A 20,780-nucleotide genomic window follows, 5' to 3' on the forward strand; every position below is an offset into this window, starting at 1 on the left:
TGGTGGCTGCCACATGGCAGCATTTGCTTCTCAAGCTGATGCAGTGTAGCCCAACCTGTCTTTTCTACATGGCATTTTTCTATCCTGTACAAGCTGCTGGGACACTTAAAATAGCAAAGATGAGCTTCTGAAAGGAAGAAAACATTAAGGAGAATGCTATTTCCACAGTTAACAAACATGAGAGACTGATCATGTGTTCTGCCCACCTCCCTCCTCCGCACCCACACACACACAGAAAAGGAGAAAACTGAGGGGAAAGTAAAGCACCATGAAGACCATCAAACCTATCTGCACCCAGACTTGTCACACATGCGCATGCCAACAGTTTGTATACAATAACATATTTGGATGAAGGATTTTAGGATGTGTGCAGCCCCTGCAGCAAGTGCCTGAAAAGCATTTGTGATGCCCAGTCTTCATTTAGTGCATGCTTTTTGGGCTTGTGAATGTATTATAGCTAAGACCAATACCTTCTTGACAGGGTCTTTTGATAGCCAGCACAGAAACAAGATGCAGATCATGACTAGTGCAAGTCCTTCTTTCACATTGGAAGCTGATCTCCTGTAGGGGGTAGTTGTGAAATCCTGCTTTAACTCTTTTCTCCTTTTTGATTCTCAGGAAACACGGAAGTTCTGCAGGACAAGGCTGGCATTGCCTCCACACTGTGAAGCATCTTCATCTGTAAAGGTAGCTAGCTGTCTTTGCTAGCTTTGCACTTTATGGCTTTGCCATTTAAAACAACTAATTTTGTTAACTAACCTTTGAATTTTGGGTTTACACTTTCTCAAAAATCATTCTGGAAGTGGATAACAGAAATTAGTAAAGCAGAGGGGGTGGGGGGTGTTGGATAAAATCAAACCATGAAGATTTCACATAGGTGCTTCTTTACAATACTGTGGCCAAAAAATAAAGGCAGAAAACACTATTTTTTGGTATGAAAAATATCCAAGTAAATTGTAGAACTCACAGAAAGCTAAAAGTATGAAGTGTTTCATGTACTTTACATGGCTGTTTTGAGCAGCTCAAAATTATTCTTTTAAGTAGCTAGAAGACCTTTAAAAGTTATTTCTTATTTATATGAACATGTGATCCCCGCTGCTTCTGTGAAATACAGGAGTAAGAAGACCTCATTACTGAGCCAGGATCATTTATTAGCTGCAAAATGAAATAATCAAAGCTAACTTTGGGCATTGTTGTAAATACAATAGATGTACCTTTGCACTGGAAATCAGCAATATTTTCATCATCAAAGTAGATTTCAGGAGAAATGTTTCACGTTACTGATGCCAATTCAGAGGAAAGCTTGAATTATTGAATCACAACTTTTCCATAACCAGCTTGTGTTATGATTGTGTATGACAAAACCAATTTGAGCTGCTGGGAAGAATAAGCATTACCTATTTGCAACGCCTGAGCATTTAGTGCTTTCCCTCTGATTGTGCTTTATTGCTGCATAGAAGCTTCCAGGCAAGCAGGAACGAGCATTTTGCTGGGTAAGCAGGAGGTGGGCCTGTAACTAGTCACTTTCTTCAGAAGCACAATAAATCAAGGAAACTAAAAAGCAAAATCTCTAAGTTTGTTTCCACCAAGTTTCAATCAAAATAGCATTCATTCATCACAGTTACCTTGGTGAGTTTAGGTGGCAGTAACTGCAAAAATAGAAGTTTCATAATAACAAATATAGGCTATAAGAAACTCAGATGAGCGAGCTTTATCTTTCTGTAAATGCTCTGAAGATACGGGTAAAATTTTAAGAAGTACATTGATCATTTAGGAAAAAAAAAAATTGCTATTGATTTCCAATGGGATTTACACCTGTAAGTCATTTAGAGAGAGATTTTCAAGATGTATTTAAGTAGGTAAACATCTAACAGGATTGAGAGACACAGGGAGGTTATATTCTCAAGGGCTCTTTGGAATTTGCAGTGGCCAGCATCTAGCTTCCCCATCATCTCATTCAATGCTTGTCCAGGCCTAGGACTACCCTGATATGACTGACACAGAGTTGGGCACTCATGTAAGGGAGTCCAAGAGATGAAAGAGCAAGAGACAAGATAAGCAGAAGAAAGGAATCAGCTATCTGAAACACCCACGAAGTGCCCATTCCATCCTCCTTGTTATTCATATGGCAATTATCTTTTTATATGGAAATCAAGGCCAATGGCATGAAAGGCAATATATTTTCTTTTTTAACATTATGGTTTTAGATAAATATTATTTCCTCAGAATATTTTCCTTTCAAATGGGCATTCATACCATTTTCAAATACAACTCAATTATAAGTTTTGATTTATTGTGTAAAATGGTACTTAATCTTAGCAGAAACATTTATTTTTAAATCCACCTATAAAACTTACTGTACACAGGGTTAAAATTTATTTGTACCTGAACTGCAAGTTAAGGTTCAGCAGGCTTCTACCATCTGTCCAACAATGCTTATATAAGAAAAATACTCTTCCCAGTGCTGCATTGAGGCCGGGCATAAATTCTACAACACTTGCAAATGTGACAGAACTAAGCCTTGAGAAGAGAATATGAGCCCATTTCCTGACACAAGACTCCTAAAGTATCCACTTGTATCTCTGACTAAATCTCGTTTGCAAAACCCTCAAACACATGAATATATTCATATCTATTTTTTCTTCAGTTTAATCACATCACTGAGACTTAATGTTTCAAAAAAATCAACATCTTATTCCAAGAGAGACTGCATTTCAAGGAAGTCTTTTTGTTTGCTGAAAACAAAAGGATGAAAACATTTCCAGTCTTCTTAACATGACATAACTCCCTGTTTTGTCTCCTTTCTATGATTAAAAAATATGACATTTTCTGTTGCATTTTAATGTTGGCAAAATTGAGTACTTCACAGATATTTGATACTCTTTTGACACACCTTTCTAAATTAAATGACTCCTCTCTACAGTTGTTTGCTCCATCATGCAGTAGAATCAGAGAATCAATTAGGTTAGAAACTAAGATCCTCAGTTCCAACCATAAACCTAACACTGCCAAGTCCCTCACTAAAGCATGTCCCTAAGTGCCACATCTACACACCTTTTAAATACTTCAGTGACGGTGACTCAACCACTCCCCTGGGCAGCCTGTTCCATTGCCTAACTACCCTTTCTGCTTTTCATTCTTGAGGTTAGCCACATGGTTCCCAGCTTGCCTTTGACAGCCTCCTCAGCTGCAGAGAGCAGGCCCAAGCCTGGATGAAGAATTCCAGAAATCTGCTTATAAAGGTGGTGTAGAACCTGGTTTGTAGCCATGGTGAAAGGTTCAGTCTACACCTACTACTTAGCCACTGGGAAGCACCCCAACATTTAAGTGATCTCATTCAAAGCATTATTATTTACTTATTATTTCCAGCAGTTTTCTTCCTTTCATCTTATTTTGTAATCTGGGTTATGAGTGTAAAAAAAAGAAGTATGTATAACATTTAAGTGGGGAAGTCTTGAAAGTGGAGTCACGTCCATGAGTTTTAATTCATACGGGCAATTCAGCATGGCTTTAGGGAGAAAATAAAAGATAATACTGTTTGGACACCAATAAAATGCAAGGTTTGGGTCTTCAAAAAAGAGCATTAGTCTTGGCAATTTAGCAAATCCATAATCTGGGGTTGCAACAGCTGTATCTTTCAAATAAAACTGCCAGTATTAATTACTAATACCATAATATCTCGGTGGATAAAGAACTGGCTGGATGGCCGCACGCAAAGAGTTGTGGTCAATGGCTCAATGTCCAGCTGGAGACCAGTAACGAGTGGTGCCCCTCAGGGATCGGTGTTGGGACCGGTCTTGTTTAACATCTTCGTCGCTGACATGGACAGTGGGATTGAGTGTGCCCTCAGCAAGGTTGCCGATGACACCAAGCTGTGTGGTTCGGTTGGTACGCTGGAGGGAAGGAATGCCATCCAGAGGGACCTTGACACACTTGTGAGGTGGGCTGATGCCAACCTCATGAAGTTTAACCATGACAAGTGCAAGGTCCTACACCTGGGTCGGAGCAATCCCAGGCACAGCTACAGGTTGGGCAGAGAAGAGATTCAGAGCAGCCCTGCAGAGAAGGACTTGGGGGTGTTGGTTGATGAGAAAAAGAACATGAGCCGGCTTCAGTGTGCGCTTGCAGCCCAGAAAGCCAACTGTATCCTGGGCTGCATCAAAAGGAGCGTGACCAGCAGGTCGAAGGAGGTGATCCTGCCCCTCTACTCTGCTCTCGTGAGACCTCACCTGGAGTATTGTGTGCAGTTCTGGTGTCCTCAACATAAAAAGGACATGGAACTGTTGGAACAAGTCCAGAGAAGGGCCACGAGGATGATCAGGGGACTGGAGCACCTCCCGTATGAAGACAGGCTGAGGAAGTTGGGGCTGTTCGGCCTGGAGAAGAGAAGGCTGCATGGAGACCTCATAGCAGCCTTCCAGTATCTGAAGGGGGCCTATAGGGGTGCTGGGGAGGAACTCTTCATTAGGGACTGTAGTGATAGGACAAGGGGTAAAGGGTTAAAACTTAAACAGGGGAAGTTTAGGTTGGATATAAGGAGGAAATTCTTTACTGTTAGGGTGGTGAGGCACTGGAATAGGTTGCCCAGGGAGGTTGTGAATGCTCCATCCCTGGTGATGTTCAAGACCAGGCGGGATGAGGCCTTGGATGATATTTTTTAGTGTGAGGTGTCCCTGCCCACGGCAGAGGGGTTGGAACTAGATGATCTTAAGGTCCTTTCCAACCCTAATTATTCTATGATTCTATGATTCTAATAGACTAGCAGGACAGGATTAAGTATACCTGAGAGCTTTTACTCACATCAACCCCAATATTCCTTGCATCAATTTAAAGCCATTGCTCTTATCCAACATATTGGAAGAGATATCCTCTTCCTCTCTGAACTGGGCTGTATATCCTTGAAAACTGTGATCATTCTTTTTCTCCCACTCCCAGATTTCTTTTTCTTAATCTAGGTAACCTACAAATAAAAGATATTTTTTAAGTTATGTTCTTCACTAAGGAGAACAAGTTATTCTCCTTTGGATGCTCTCCAAGTGTGCCACATTGCTCTTAAAGTATAATACCCAAAATCAGCCACAGTGCTCCAGCTGAGGCTTGATCAATGATGGGTGGAAAAAGGATCTCCCCATGTGTCTTGCAATCTATACTTCTGTCTGTATCTCCCACACTTATGAGATTCAGGGGGAGTGTTGGCAACAGCACAGTTATGATTTATGTTTAGTATACTCCCAAGACCCTTTTCTGAAAAATGCCATTTATTTTTCATCCTCTATTGGAGGGGAATAATCAACTAACAAATGTATTGCATCTCATTTATCTTTATTGAATCTTGCCACTATTTTTAATCCATTTTCCCCAATCTTTTAAATTCTAAATAACCCCCTGTGTGCACTTGCAGTTTCCTAGCTGGAGTCATCAAGTTTAACTCCCACTCCCATTGCCCAAGTCAGAGATCAAACAGATCAGCATTAGAAGAGCCAAAATGTTTTTGATGCTTCGCTCCAGCTAAAAGGCCTGTTTCAGTGCCTGATACCTCCAGAAGGAACTAGCATAGGCTTTTACTTATTTCTTTCCAATTTCCCCCATTACTTACCAGTCTTATGTGTGTTATTTCTAGGAACTGGCATCAGGCTTGCCAATCTACAGCTATCACAGTCCTCTGCTTTTCCCATTTTCTTTTCCTGAGACTTACCCCATTTGCCCCTTTCCAGAACTTTACCCATCTTCAGAAATATCAGTAGTGTTCTAACACAACTTCAGTCAGTTTTAAGTATTCTAGGCCCAGTTGATTTCAAAATATCTATCAGGCCAAGAGCATTTAGCTCCTCTTGAAGGAGATCAGTGGAACTAATAACTGCTTTTACAACACACTTTCAAATTGTGCAAAAGCTATACACTACTCATGAGATTTCATGTTCGACTTTTATGAGCATACATAATATAACTGAAAGTACATAAAATACTAGTGGGACTCTACACCTTCACTTTTTGGATGTATTCAGCAATTTATTAGTGTGTGAAGGGCACAAGATAGGATTGTTCAACAGCATTCATAAATTCAGATCAGACCCTCCTTGCAAGAATCAGGTTTCCAAATTAGCTGAGCACTACTCTAAAAGCAGAAACCCAGTTGTTTACTGCCAAATCTGTAGGCTATTGATGAGAGCAGAGATTGTTACTCCATGGATTGGCCTCCCCCCATATTTATTGACCAGTATCTAACAGCTGTATTATCACTCAGATTTCTTGCTTCGTAACATGACTCATGTCTGAGGCAATTCTATCAGTGACTTTTATTCCAGACATGAGAAAGGTGATAGGGGATGCTTGCAAGAATCAAGGATAACATCAGAACTCAGTTTAAGCATGTAATCTGCTTTACCCATGTATTAGAGTAAAGAGGAGAACTTAGCACACGTTTCTGATGACCATTACTACTGCCTGGTTACATGACGTTCCAAATACCTCCCTGCAGGTGATCCCGTCACCACTGACCACAGATACGTGGTTACAGTCTGATGGAGGTGCAGCTACAGGATGCTCCAAATCCAGGGAAGAGACATAGGAGAGACAAGAGGAAAACGTGAGTAATAAGCAGTGCCATCTAGTGTAGTGCAGGCATTCATTCACAGGGAAAGGAGCCGGCCTCCAGGCGTTGTTTAGACGTTAAGAGAGCCACAGTACTAAACCTATACACACCACAGAAGGGTTTTGATGGCAAATAAAAGTAAAAGATGCCAGAGTGGCTTTGTGCCTTTTGAGTTCTGCCTGATTTACACCCTGGTACCTCACCCCCCTTCTTTTATTTGGCTCTGTGCCTGAACTACAAAGAGTGTGTCTGCATAAGCCTCTCTCTAGATTTGAGCGTTCATACAGCCAGATTAAGAGACCCATTTCAGCACTGTAATGACAGATGGTAAGAACTTGGTTGGAGGGAGCTACCAAACCAATTTGTGTACAGCACCTGGTACTGCAAGGCTTTAAGGGAAGCTCTAGCAAAATTTGAAGCTCTGATGGTACAGATGTCTTCACTAGTGAACAAGAACTCCTGCAAAAGAGGTTAACACACTCCCTAGTTTTAGGCATTGCCTGTCCTATACAGAGCTCTGAATTGCATGACAGCAAACTCTCTGTGCCTTATTGAAGTTTACAGTTGCAACATATTCAAGGACAAAAATACAGGTACACTGTGAAATCACATCAACTGCTATTAAAGACAATGGACACACACCACAGTCAAATCTCTCACATAGGTCAGCAAGGATTGCTGCAGTAAAATAACCTTTGCATCAGCTGAAAATTTTCCACTCAGCAAGCATCTCCTCAGTCTTCCGTTTTCCAGGCTGACAGACTAACTAGCTGAACAGACTACAGGCAATGCTTTCTGAGACTCTTCCTCAATGGACTAAATCAGTCACAAGCATAACTCAAAGCCAGCTAAAACAGGTAAGCCAAATCTCACCACCTGACTCTTCCCAGCTCTCTACCATCACCTAGATGGCAGACAGATCCCCAGTTTTGCATAACAGAGCCTTATCCTTAACATGACCCAGTCTCTTCAGCTCTAGTAGGCTCTCTCCCTTAAGTAAGCTGCTTGTTAGCCTTATCTCATCAGTTGGGAGACAGCTGAGTAGTTACAGGTAGAGGCTGAAGCTGTCATCTGAAAGCTCCATCTCACATATGACCTGATGAATATATAGTTTTTTAACGGTGTGGAAAATGCCCATCTTCCTAAGCACATGCTTTGGGAGTTAGAGGTTACTAAGACACCAGATGAAATGATGTGGCCTGTGTTAATACAGAGCAGTGGATTAGATGAGAAAGTGGCTTCTTCCTTCTTAAAAACTGGGAATGCATTTTGGTTTGAGCAGTACAAGAAATGCTTCAACTTGCGCCTGAGTTGTAAAACCGTGTGCCCTCCTACATGAGAACATTGTTGTCACAAAGAAACTGTCTCTTTAAAGCAAGAAATGTCTTTGAAAATGGTTATCTATAGGAATGGGCAAATTAAAGCTTTTGAAGTTTTCAGTTCTCAATTTGGGCTTCTAAAGTAATCACCTCTGCAGATGTATGTGACTGTATACCTGTTGTTATTCACAAAACAAGTATTTGGAAGTGTACTGAAAAGTAGAAAAAAGCAGGAGCATGGGACAAGGGGTTAGGAAAGGGGAAGCACACAATAGCTAGGGTATCCCACCTGGTGCCCCTTGCAAAGTGGAGAACTGCAGCAGGCATTTCTTCTTGCTGCTCTGCTGCTCTCCTCTGCTATCCTGTATCTTTGCAGCTGTGCCTGGTCTCCAGAGGGCCTGATCTCTGGGCTGAAAAATGTTGGTTTAACACTTCACCTGCCTTGGGATAGGGAATGACAGCATCACTGGCTTTGGGAAAGGCAGCGCCTGGCGCCTGCATGCTCTGTAGCAGGTTTTCCAGTCTCAGCCCAGAATAAAGTGGCCTGACTTTTTACTCCTTTACAGCAACATCTTTGAGGGCACACGTCAATATTTTGGGCAATGTGTCATCTATTGAGAAATCTGGAAAACATGTGCCGTATTATTCCATCATGTATGCCCTGTCAAAAACCTCATGATGAGGAAACAGAGTCAACTATGCCACTGTGAGCTCTTAGAAGCTACTAAGAGAAGGCAGCTTCATCCATCCTGATGCCTCAGGGACTGCCTGGTAGATGTGCCCTTGGATTTGGCACTGTGTATAGACTCAAGGTGCAAGCTAAATGTGGTGGTGATTTTTACATTTTATCCCTGTGTGATTTCAAAATGCTTCTTTTCCAGAGACTGTGTAAAGCAGCCAGGCACAGCATTCCCCTCAGAAATTCTACTGTACAATAAATGAGTTTTACCTGTATTTGCTAGCAGCAATCTGGTTTTCAAAGCAGGAACCATAGTGGGGTGGAGGTCTCATAACAGGCAAAGCCCAATACACACCTCACACAGTATCGACAGACCTAAAATGTAGGTTCGTCTAGCAACAGTCATTCACATTAGAAACTGGAGCAAGATTCTGGGGCAGGGGCAGACAGGTTGATTGCAAAATTCCCATATAAAAAGCTTCTTTAAGTTAAGTGTGAAGTGTTTAAGTATTAGCAGTGCTGGAGTCCAGCCTAGCAGGGGTCTGTCAGTGTTGGCCTGCATCAGTGGGGTTTTTCCACTAACTGCGAGGTTCTGAGCGTGTTCATCTTAAACGTTCAGACTGCGCTCAATGCATTGAGCACCCCTCTCAAAGAGTGCTTGTTCCTTGCTATTAGCAACATTTCTGGCTAAATATTTAGTGATCACTATCAAAAAACAAACAAAAAAATAAAATCAGCTAGAGAAATAAAAAAAAATTAAGTTACTGTGGATGTCCTGAGCAAAACTATGCAGGATGTCATGTCAAAAGCAGAAACTGCCTCAACAGCCCCCTGATCTGGACTCACTGTCTGATTGCCTCATTGACCCAATATTGCAAATAGTGAGGTTCTGAGTGCCTTTTTATTCCAAAATTGCTGTTAGTTGTTAAATTACAGTGCAGATAGCAGCAATTTTCCCTCCTTCTCCTTCATCCTCCAAAGATGCTTTACAGTGTATCCCCACTTATTGCTCATTTTGCCACCCAAACACCTTCATAGAATTGACTGACTAATCTCTGCTGTTAATGCCTATCTGCAGTAGTCAGATCACTTGTATTTGAATCATGTGCACCCTGTGCAAGCTGAGTCCCATTCCTGTGTTTAATATGCTAGTCCAAGTGTAGCTCCACATTACAGTCATTTTGTAAATGAGTGGTTATTTTGGTCTTCAGAGAGGAAGGTATGAGAGGAGAGTAGATTTGTTTTCTGTCACAGTGCTGCTGCCACCTAACTTGCACAGAAAAAAAAAGTGATACCCAGTGTCCACCTCTTCTTCCCTCACTTTTTGTTTGGTTGAAATAAACAATATTCTAAAAATGCCTTCATTATGTCTTATTATGAAGTTAAGAAAAGCAGCTATGAGTCGATCCTTCTTTAGAAAGAGACGGTGCATGATTATAGCAAACAGATTTAACTTGATCACAGATAAAATTCATAGATGGAGATACTCTGTGAACTAACTCACATGAATAGCTCAACCTGCAGATTCTTTTAACTGTTGTTTTTAACTGCTATTTCTACCCAGACCTAATGGGGAAGGGAAGGACATTACTTTTATAAAAAAATTTTTCATCTCATTTTGTCAAAAAAAAAAAAAAACACACCAAAAAAAAACAGTGAAAATATCTAACAATTGGTTTTCTCAGTTATGCTTTGAAGTGCATGGTCATTGCTTTTGTGTTATTTCTTTCTGTGTGTAAAATCAGTTCTATTAAGAATACTGTTTGTGGAGGAAGAGTGGTAGCATTTTAGCTGTTGCAGCTCAAAGACACAAAGTTTGCAGAAAAAAAGTAACCTCTTTAATTAGAACAACTGTTAGATTCATTTCCCAGCTGTAATACAAGACACTCCCTCCTCTATCTTGACTCTTTTATATAGCTCTGTATGTTGTAATGGCTTCAGATGAACTATACAGAACTGCCCAGAGCTACACTTTGAAGTAATGTTTATTTACAGTTCTCTGTATAGTTGGTCTCCATGACTTACCGTCAAAATATCGAAAGGGTTCTCCTTTTGCTTGTGAGCAGTAATTTTCTAGGTCAAGTAACATTTGCATCGAGCACTGCTCAAAGACAGACACTCTGCTGGATTTAGACAGTACAGTTTGATGCAGTGCCTGGGAAGACCTTGGACAAGCACTGAAACAAAAAATTCTCTGCCTATTTTAAAGTAGATTTTCTCCTTCTTATTTCATACACGTCAGTGAAAGGTGATCAGGAATAGAGACGTCCTGTTCAGAGGAGCTCAATGGTGTCTTATCTTACATTTAGTTCTGCATAACAAACTCAACGGAGAACTATTGATTGGTATTTTTTGGTATTTTCAGTGTGGCAAATGTTGTCTCATCCATGCTTGAATCTGTGCTGGAAGTACCCAGTCTAGATGATGACTTTTGAATCCATATACCAGACAGAATGTCCAACTTGAACAGCTAGCATGTAGTTTATGTTATAGTCCATCAAACAAATGTAAATAAAGGGATAAATGTTTGAATCATACTTACTAGTTACAGCAAAAGATTATAGGACATAGGCAGATATGCATTAGCTATTTGGTGCAAGTTTATAGATCACAAAGCTGGAAAGACAATTTGTGATCATCTTTTTTTTCCCATATTACACCGGTTACAGGACTTTCTTGAATTAGCTCCTGTAGGAACAAGAGCATTTCTCTGAGAAAATCAATCATTTTCAACTTCAAAATGTCTAGTGATGGAGAATCCATTACAATCTTTAGTAAATTGTTCTAATAATTAATTACTTTCCATGTTAAAATGTGTCTAGTTTCAAATTTCACTGGTTCTTGTCAGACTTTCCCCCATTTAACTGAAATGCCACATTATTATCAAATTCCTACACTTCTATTTCTACAGGGAGTTGGGAAATTTATAAAGTATAATCAGCTCTCCCCTTAACCTTGTCCTTATTAAGCTAAATAGATTGATCTACATAAGCCTCCCATTGGAAGACATCCCTTCCCCTCTTGTAGCCCTTCTCTGAACACATCTCTGCTTGCCACCAGTCCGTGATGATGGACCCTAGAAGTGAACACTGCTTCAGTCACCACTGCACCTCTGCTAATACAGAGGCAACACAGCTTTACTCTAAGAAATCCTGCACCAGAAACAGGGCACTGACCCTCTGACTTACATCCTTGGATTGAAAATTTACATTTAGCTGATTATTCACCATCAGTGACATTAGGCACTATTACTCTTGATTCATTCATTCACTCACTCATTCGTTCATTCAGTCATTTAGAGAGCCTTTATACATATGGACCAAACCCCAATACTTTAAATGTATATACTGAGCCTTGGAGCTTCTAAGCATAGTTATGCTGAGTCTGGAATGGGGCTGATGTGGCAGAAGTTGGGTTTAACAGAGAAATGGATTTCTTTGAAGAAGTGGGGCATGTCAACTGTTTCTCTAGATACACTAAACTGCCTCAGACATGGAGAACAAAACACAGCAACCCCATTAACAGACTATTTTTTATGTATACTCCAAGATCGGTGACAATTGCTTTGTTTCCCAGTCAGAATTTAAGATACTGAGATTTCTCTACAATACTCCACATGGTCTTTTAGGATGTGTCTCTTTTTCTCTTTGGGAATGGTACCTACCATGGCCAGGACACCCGGCAATACCAGGGAGTTACAGAGTGATACCTGGAAAGGTCTTCTACCTTAGTTATCCTTTAAAATACATTTCAAGCTCACTCTTTAAAATGGACCAGTCAGACAACTTCTTGCATTGTATCTGTGATTTGGGAAGAATTTGAGAACAGAAATTTGAGTTTGTCTTCAACGCACCACAATTATTTCCTGCAGTAAGCTTGCAAACGTGCTGTCTGCTTTCTAGGGATACTGCATATACAGGTGGATTTATTGTATTTTAATTAATTCTTGGAGGCCTGTAGCAAGTGACAGGCTAAGTGATCACCTCTTTAAGCAATCTGGATGTGTAAATCAAAACGATAGAAAGAAGCAAGGGAAACAGTTGGGCTGGCCAGCATGAGTCAATATATGACAGACAAGTTTTGGTATAGCCTGTTGTTATTTTTCAGCTTCCTCTGATTGATTAGCAAAATTAATGCATGAATTAGAAAGTCACTAATATGTCAACAGGGAGCTTTCTGCCCATGCTAAGCACAACAACAGAGTGGGTGGTTACAGAGTGAAAGTCTGGAGGCAAAGGCTGAAACGGTCTTTTCCTTCCCATTAGAGACTGGGAAGCACCGCGGCAGTACTTGATCTTACAGAGAGAGACCATATCTTTTTAAAAACTCAAACAAACCCCAAAACACAGCAGAAACAGCATGATAGCTACCTAAGCTGCCCTGCCTATGGCCATGCCCATCTCTTCCTCTCCAGTCTCTAGCAGGACTAAGAGTAGTGAAGGCAAGGTGTTGCTTATGAAGGTGAGCGCATTACATGATGAGTAAAATTCCCCTACTGAGTCATTATTTCTCTAGTACGTAGCATCTGCACAACAAGTTGGACAGAATCTCAACACTACATATGTCTTTTTCACACATGAACACATTATCACATATTTGTTTGAATGGAGATACCTATTTCAGAAAACAAAGTACACCTCTGGTTCAAAAGCATGGCTGTAGGAAGTACAAGGAGCTCCAGTTTTACTTTCTTTCATAAGAACCATTACGCAAGGTTCAGTTGGAAATAAATGAAGATATATAGAGCTTAACACTGCAAAATTCAGTATGTGTTAAACAGAGTGAGGACTTTGCTAAGGCAGCATTGTTCTCTTTAGGCTAGTGGTCATAAATACAAATATTCACTCTATCTTTCACATTTCAGGCATACCGCTGTCACTATTGAGCCTTGAAGCATTACCCAATGGGATGTTTTCTTCAGATGGCCTTTTCCTTTGGGGAAGAGCGAAATCAAAGAGAGAATATGCTGATTCAGGTGAATCCTTCAGGTTTTAGCAGCAATGGACAAGCTTCAGAGGTACCTTGGAGACTTGTAAGCATCCAAAAGATAAGGCACCAGAATCATTTTTGTTAAAGCCATTTTTGCATTACTTTATATACCAGAGAGTGGTCATTAAATGGCTGGGGACAGCAGATGGAGAAATGCCACTCCTGAAACAAAACAGGAATTTTTGCTGCCTCATGCTCCATCTCTACATTTCTTTCCGTATCTCAGCTCAAAGTGAAGGGCTGTACCAGAGGGCAGAGTGGTCATGATGATGTTTACTGCCATCTAAAACTTCACTGTCACAGGACTCTTGACTGTGGCTTTTGTTCCGAGTAACAGGAACATGGGGTTAAGGAAACACACAGGCATACTGAGGTCTAAATAAACCTGCTTCTAACAGCAAATAACCTGCAAGGTCTTGGTATAGCTAAGTGCTATGATTCTGGCAGATCTCCAGAGACAGAGCACAAAGGGGCAGTCCTGCACTCATTCCTCGTTTTATTCCTGAGTGCTGTTATCTTTCACACCTAGTGTCTCCTTGCTGCACTGCTTGCGGTAGGACACAGCTGGTCAGAAATCAGTGTGTCACAACTGTTTTCCTGTTGTTGCAAACTATTGCAGATTTTTGTCTCTTTCTGCCCATTTCCAGATTGACATAAAGGCTTGGGAGAGCCCTAGAGCATGGGGGAAATATGGAATATGTGTTCTGTACACTTGATTACTTAGAGTAGGTAGGACCTGTGAGGTCCTCAGGCCTGTATTGTTAAACTGGGAGACCTGCAGGACACAATAGCAACTATCTCCAGCTCCCTACGCTGGTCATTCTCTACACATGCTTGGAAATTCTCTACTTAATTGATTAGCAGCAGTGTCCTGAGCCATACAGGTAGCAGGAACCTTCCTTGGTAAGGGGTTCTCTGCTCACTCCTGAGGGGTGAGGGATAACTCAGTCAGGCAGAGCACACAGAGAACAGCAGACCAGCAAACCAAACACCTGAACCAGGCAGAAGAACCCTACAAACCAAACCCAAACAGCTTCTCATCTCTGAACCAATTTTACAACTGTAAATTCATGGAGCTCTGCACCCCACTTCTGTTTATAAACCCACAGTTGTTCCCAGAATTCTTTTCATTTAATCAGTTTGGTTGGTTGTGTTCACTTTTTGGAATTGATGATCTTTCTTTTGTTGCTATCGTTTGGAGTGGAGTTATACTGAGTAAAACTTATTCAGTTGTTTAACAGGAACACAGACCAGCATTAGGAGTGTGCAACAGATAAGCTGCATTTGGGGAGCAGGGAAAAGTCCCATGAGGGCAGATACTATTTATACTGTTCTGATGCTTAAATTTGATGCCAATGGCCCTGACTCAGTGTTTTAAAACTTAATTCAGGACATTGAAATGGCAAATGAATGTTACCAAGTCAAATGCGACCGGTAATGACAGCTTCTGAAAGGGCTCTTTCTTAATGACCATTCTGGGACCCTACACATATAACCACAACATGTGCACGATGTTTGCATTAAAAGATCATGGCTAGCTTGTAGTAAAACCACAGTGGCAAAAATTTGGGAAGTATTTTGAGCAAATTTCACCTGCGAAGCAAGGTCAAGGTGGTTAAGGAGCTGAAACCCATGAAATAGTGAAGCAAATAATACTTGCAATGAGAGGTGACACTCATTTCTTCTGTTTTGGTCCCTAGCTAGCAAATCTCTATAATGTCATGAAGTGCTAGGAGGACCCCATGCTTCTGATACAAAAGTAAAATTTGGATTTTACATCAGATGCAAAGGTAAAATTTCAATGGTATTTTATGCCAGGGAGAGATTAATGATGTATTTTGACATGCATTTCAGATTGAATAACCCTCCCTCTTCTTTTCTTCTTCCTCCACAGTTTCCCCCTGCTGTAAGAAGGACAGTGCCAGCAGCTTAACCACACTCCTCTCCTCCACTGTTGGCTTTGTCTAGTAGTGCCTGACATGATGGCTATAGAGCTGTACCTGGAACTTTCTGGAAAAATTTCCAATTATCACATCTTCCTCCATGGCAGTAACATTAAGAACACTAACAGAGATAGGCAGCTAGCATTTTCAGTGCTGCCTTATTAGTGCTGGCTTGGTTTAGACAACGCACTGGGTGATATCCCAGTAGCTAGTTTGTATTAGAGTTGCTCTAGCTGAGAAAGATACTTTACCTGTAGAAAGAATAAAACATCCTACATGAAAAACAGAAATCCTTTGTGCACACCTTCTCTGTTAGGATAAAAGCAAGCAAAGTTGAAGGTAAGGAATCATTATAACGTTAAAAAACATTCAATGCCCATATACAAACCTTAACACATTTGAAACATTCTTTTTTTCCGCCATATGTCAGATATCTATTCACTTTTCCTCTCTTTATTACTACGTAAATGAGGACATTTGCATGAAAACAAGTACTCAGATTCTCAAAAGTTTGTCTATTCCTGCTTATATTTTCCTGCCTTGAAGGGAGCGGAGCTTTCTGTAGAGGGTACCATAACTGCTTCCAAACCAACGAGCTGTGATGAATAAGAAGCAGGAACTTTTTAAACAAAGACCCTGGTTTCATGCAAATATTCTCAGTAATAAAGCATGCAGTAAAAGAAATATGTGAAGTTATGTTTTGCAGAACTGCTACTTAAAGCAAAGCAGCTCTGTAGAATGAAGCAGAATCTGAATTTTTCTAACTGCAGGAAGGGAAAGTGAGTTTAAGTATTTTCCATAAGAGATTCCAAAATGTCTATAAACAAGATGATCAGAAGGCAAAGATGGAATATATCCCAATATTATTCTCATCAGCATCATCAACATCACTCTATGTGAAAAGATCCTAACCAGAATTACTGCACCATTCTCCTCTTTCTAGAAGAACATAACAGGCTCTTTTCCCCACAAGATTTAGCAATCTAATATGCTTTTCTAATCCATCTCTGAGTCATTGCCTTGGTCTGTCCCCTCTTACTTTTCCAAACTCAGCAGTAACTGATTGAAACGTATTGAAAAAAAAAGTAGAGAAAAAAACTGGAATCATAAACAATAGAGAATATGTAGGAAGCAGTTATATTAAACAATAATTAATAGTTTAGGCTTTGCTTCATGACAGCTCACTCAGTAGATAATCAAAACCCAGGAGGCATTCATTTGCTTGCAGTTTTCATCCTTGAGTACCATCAAGTATCCACTGCTCTAGTTTCTGACCTTCTAAGCAGCAAACACCTTGGAGTGATCATTAAGAACAACTTCCTAGAGTGGTCCTTTGCCAGAAATGTTGGTAGGTGTAACAGTGACTATTTCCTACTCCCGGAAGCTGTGTCACAGCAGATTCCTACCTCCCCAAATGCAACAGGGCGCTGACTATCCGACCACTCAGGTGATTTTGTCACATACCCAAGACCAAAGGAACACAGTGCAGACAAGCCCATGCAGTGTGTGAACGCTGACTTTGGCCTCCACAGGCGTTAAGGCTGGAAATGCGCATTGGTGCTGCCATCACTGGGCTGTAAAGGACGTGACAAGAGACTTCCACTGAAATTCTCTTCAGAAGAGAGGAAAAGTGCTAGTAGATACAGAGTTTAAAGTAAGCCATTTGGAGCTGCGGTTTCTTTATTCCTCAGTGCATCTTCTTTGAGTACAGCAAGGATGATTTCCTGTCTGCACATAAAGCACACTTTCCATCATAACTCATGGACAAGGACAAGTTAGAAGTGTCAAAATAATTAACTACGCTGGTGAACAAAAAAAACCCAAAGACAGAAAATTCTTACCTTCAAAGGCTACCCTTAACCATCCTCTGATGCAAGCACTGTGCTGAAATGCGGTGCATGTTTTCTAAATACGCCTCTTCAGCAGAGGTTGGATGATAGATTTCAGGCAAAAGCCCTCTCTCTATTTTTTTCCAGCAAGTTTCAAAAACTTGCCTGTTTCTTCTCATTTTTTTTCTATGGACTCAGTGCTACATCACCAAACACTGCAATTTCATCTAGAAACATTGATAACTTTAATGGAAGACAGTTGGGCTTGTTCAGCCCTGAGAAGGCCCAGGGGAGACTTAAAGCAGCCTTTCAGTACCTAAAGGGGGCATACAAGAGAGCTGGAGAGGGGCTTTTTACAAGGGCCTTTTAGTGACGGGACAAGAGGGAATGGCTTTAACCTGACAGAGGGGAGACAATAGACATTAGGAAAAAAATCTTCACTATGAAGGTGGTGAGACACTGGCACAGGCTGCCCAGAGAAACTGTGGCTGCCCCATCCCTGGCAGTGTTCAAGGCCAGGACAGATGGGACTTTGAGCAACACGGTCTAGTGGAAGGTGTCCCTACCCATGGCAGGGGGTTGGAACTGGATGATCATTCATGTCTCTTCCAACACAAACTACTCTATGGTTCTATGATTTTGCCTGAGATACCACTTTCTGTTGCCAGTGGACTTGTTAGGGCACATAATTCCAAAAATACAATATTTATAACTTATTCATGATTTATTTTAAACCTCTTTCACAGCCTGATGCACATGAGGCAATTTAAAATCGCCAAAACTCTGTTTTGCACCTAACACTTCATTACAACTGAATGTAAAAGTTCACACATCTGTTGGTGTTGTATTGTTTTGGGCTGGCTGCAGAGCAAACAATCCAGTGAAGCACAGAGTTGCTGTAGGAAGGCTGTCTCCAGATCAGAGGACAGGATCTTTCATTTTTTGATGAAGGCAGACAAGTTCTGCAGAATGCAGAAGAGCCTCAGCCCACGACATCGAAGGACCGGCACAGCCCCTCTTTCCAAGGATGCTAAGGGAGTTCCACCAGTTCAGCTGAGCAATGAGGTGTCACTAGAAGTCTTGACAGGAGGAGGGTCTGTGCAAGCCCTTTTCCTTCCAAGGAGATTCTGTGTTATTAAACCCTGTTAATTCTGATACCAAAAAGCCACAGCAGTGAACCCAACCTCACGTAATTTTCTTTATTTAAATATAAAGGACAATTTCATAGTCTCCGATGATTTAAATCTCAGGTGATTTGAAAACTGGAGACTAAAAATCTGCATTCTAAACTCACCATGGCAATTCTGCTGAAATTGCTACAGACAATGTAATAAGTATAGGTTATGCAAATATACTCCACAATGTATATCAATATAAAAGTGAAGTCATGGGCCATGCAATTTACCTTATTTAGATCATGTTTTTTATGATAAGCATAGTTTCTGCATCTTGTGCTGGTCCATTGCCTCTAAGACTTCTAGCCAAGGGATTAATGGAAGCAGTAGTAAAGCATCCGTACCTTCCACCAATGTGAATCAAAACCCCTAATTGTAAAACAATGAAACAAAGCCAGTTGTGTTAGATATTATGTTGGTTTCTGCTCTCCATCCCCTCTCCACACCACAGTTGGTTTTCGTCCGTTTTTTTTTTTCTTCTCTCTCTCCTGTCATTAAACAGTTTGAAAACATAATGAATATTTCTGGGGGGTTTTAAGGCATGGTCCAAACTGGGCTGAATTTAGGAATTTGTCTCTGCTGAGAAGGCATATGGCTCACATGATCCAAAGCAATACTCCCCACTATGAAATTATTTTCTGATATACTAAAGCACTCCTACTTATTTCAAGCATTTCACTTATCTATGCCCTAACTGCCTGGATCACCACCCCTGGCTACCTCACATCTTCCTTTACCCCCTTGCTTCGAGAGCTTAGTTTGGATTCAGGCACAGCACAGTATCAGTGTGATACGGAAGTTACCAAGACCCTCAGCAGGAGCTGGGTTTGAGAACAATTATCTGACAGGCTTGTTTAGCAGCACAGCCCAATCTGTGTTACGACCCTTTTTCTAAATGTAGATATAACGGCACATTAAAGCAGTGTTACATCTCACACAGCCTGCTGGGTGAGGGTTCAGCGAGGTTCCCCTCGCTCCCCTTCTGCACAGCAGTTCCTTTGTTACCGCCTCTCCTCTGGATCCTGTGATGGACGGGAGTCCCGCGCTCCTCTAACACTAAAATGGGGCTGCCAAGATAATTTATGGGCCCTGCGGCCAACAAAAACTCTCAGGCCTCCTTGGGTTATCTCTTAAGCCCTGCTTTTCTCCACCCATTGTGCCAGCTTGTCCTCTTAGATTTTACAGATGCCAGGAAAGGTTTGGCAACACAAACATCCCCTTAGAGCGCTGCTTTTAAACAACAGCCTTCTCCCGGCTTTGCCTGTGTCTGCAGCTGTGTTTCTAGACAGAAAGCAGAAAAGCAAACACAGGACTGGGAGGAGAAAGGAAAAGAGATGAAAGGAGAGGAGAGGTGACGGCGCCTGCAGCTTGGGTCTGGAGGGAAGATGGAGACTGTGTTGAGGTGCCCATGCATAGGGCTGGCCCATCATGGGCTGGCTGTGGTGCAGGAGGAAGACCTGCTCCTTGGTCTCTTAGCACTTTCACTTTTTGCATTAGAAATCCCGGCTAAGTGTTAACAGTTCTGCTGGCAACTGCAAGCCCATGGGAGCCTTTTCCTGTGGGGTGCAAGATGGTGAAAGCGGAGGATACTCCTCACTGCCCAGGCCTGTGCAGAAAAAATCCACCGCTGCCTTTGCACTAAGTCCTTCCAAGCCCCGAGTGTCTGGAAACCCAGGCACAGGCAGCATTTCTGCAGAGGACACCGAGGGAACGCCTAGGGCACCCCATGGCCCCTTTCCTTTCAGAGCCACTGATGACAAACGGGCATGTGCCGGGATGCCCTTCGGTTTTGGCCTCCCCCTCCACGCAGCAGCCGCACAACCGCTGACCGAGCCCGGAGGCGGCCGCTTGCTGCGAGGACCCACGGCGCGGTGCCCGCCGCAGCCCGGGATGCGATGATGCTGCCGCTCCGGCCGCCGAGCCCCCGCCCTCCCGCGGGGCTTCAACGCGCGGCTGCGCGCCGAGGAGCCGGACTGCGCGGAGGGTCCCGAAGGCGACCGGACATGCGCTGGGGATGGGAGCAGCGGGTGCCCGAGGGGAGTGCGGCCCCTCCGCTCTGCCGAGCGGGGCCCGGGCCGCGGGGAGGCAGCTTCGTTCTCCGTTTCCAAAGGGAAGCCCGGCCCGGCTGCAGCCACGTGTCCCCGCCGGCCGGTGCGGAGCACAGTGCGCGGGGCCGCCGCTCCTCCCCCGGTCCGCGGGATGGGCAACCGGACCGGGGTGAGGGGGGGGGGGAAGTCCGCCGTGGGGCACGGAG

At 42.3% G+C, this 20,780-nt stretch overlaps 1 long non-coding RNA gene across 3 annotated transcripts in view; it reads left to right on the forward strand.

Moving 5' to 3' along the window:
• Nucleotides 1-16,015, forward strand: part of LOC134171334 (uncharacterized) — a 64,973-nt gene extending 48,958 nt beyond the window's left edge. For 2 of the 3 annotated variants that reach the window (XR_009967601.1, XR_009967603.1), the window contains 4 exons: nucleotides 619-687; nucleotides 6,479-6,586; nucleotides 13,455-13,607; nucleotides 15,474-16,015. This is a non-coding gene — a long non-coding RNA (uncharacterized LOC134171334). The remainder of the gene's footprint in view (nucleotides 1-618; nucleotides 688-6,478; nucleotides 6,587-13,454; nucleotides 13,608-15,473) is intronic. The other variant, XR_009967602.1, reaches the window with a different exon arrangement.
• The last annotated feature ends 4,765 nt before the right edge of the window (nucleotides 16,016-20,780 follow it).

Source organism: Pezoporus occidentalis, unplaced genomic scaffold (genome assembly GCF_034315485.1).
Source record: "Pezoporus occidentalis ecotype Australia unplaced genomic scaffold, CSIRO_AGI_Poc_V1 ctg4, whole genome shotgun sequence".
NCBI classification, from domain to species: domain Eukaryota; kingdom Metazoa; phylum Chordata; class Aves; order Psittaciformes; family Psittacidae; genus Pezoporus; species Pezoporus occidentalis.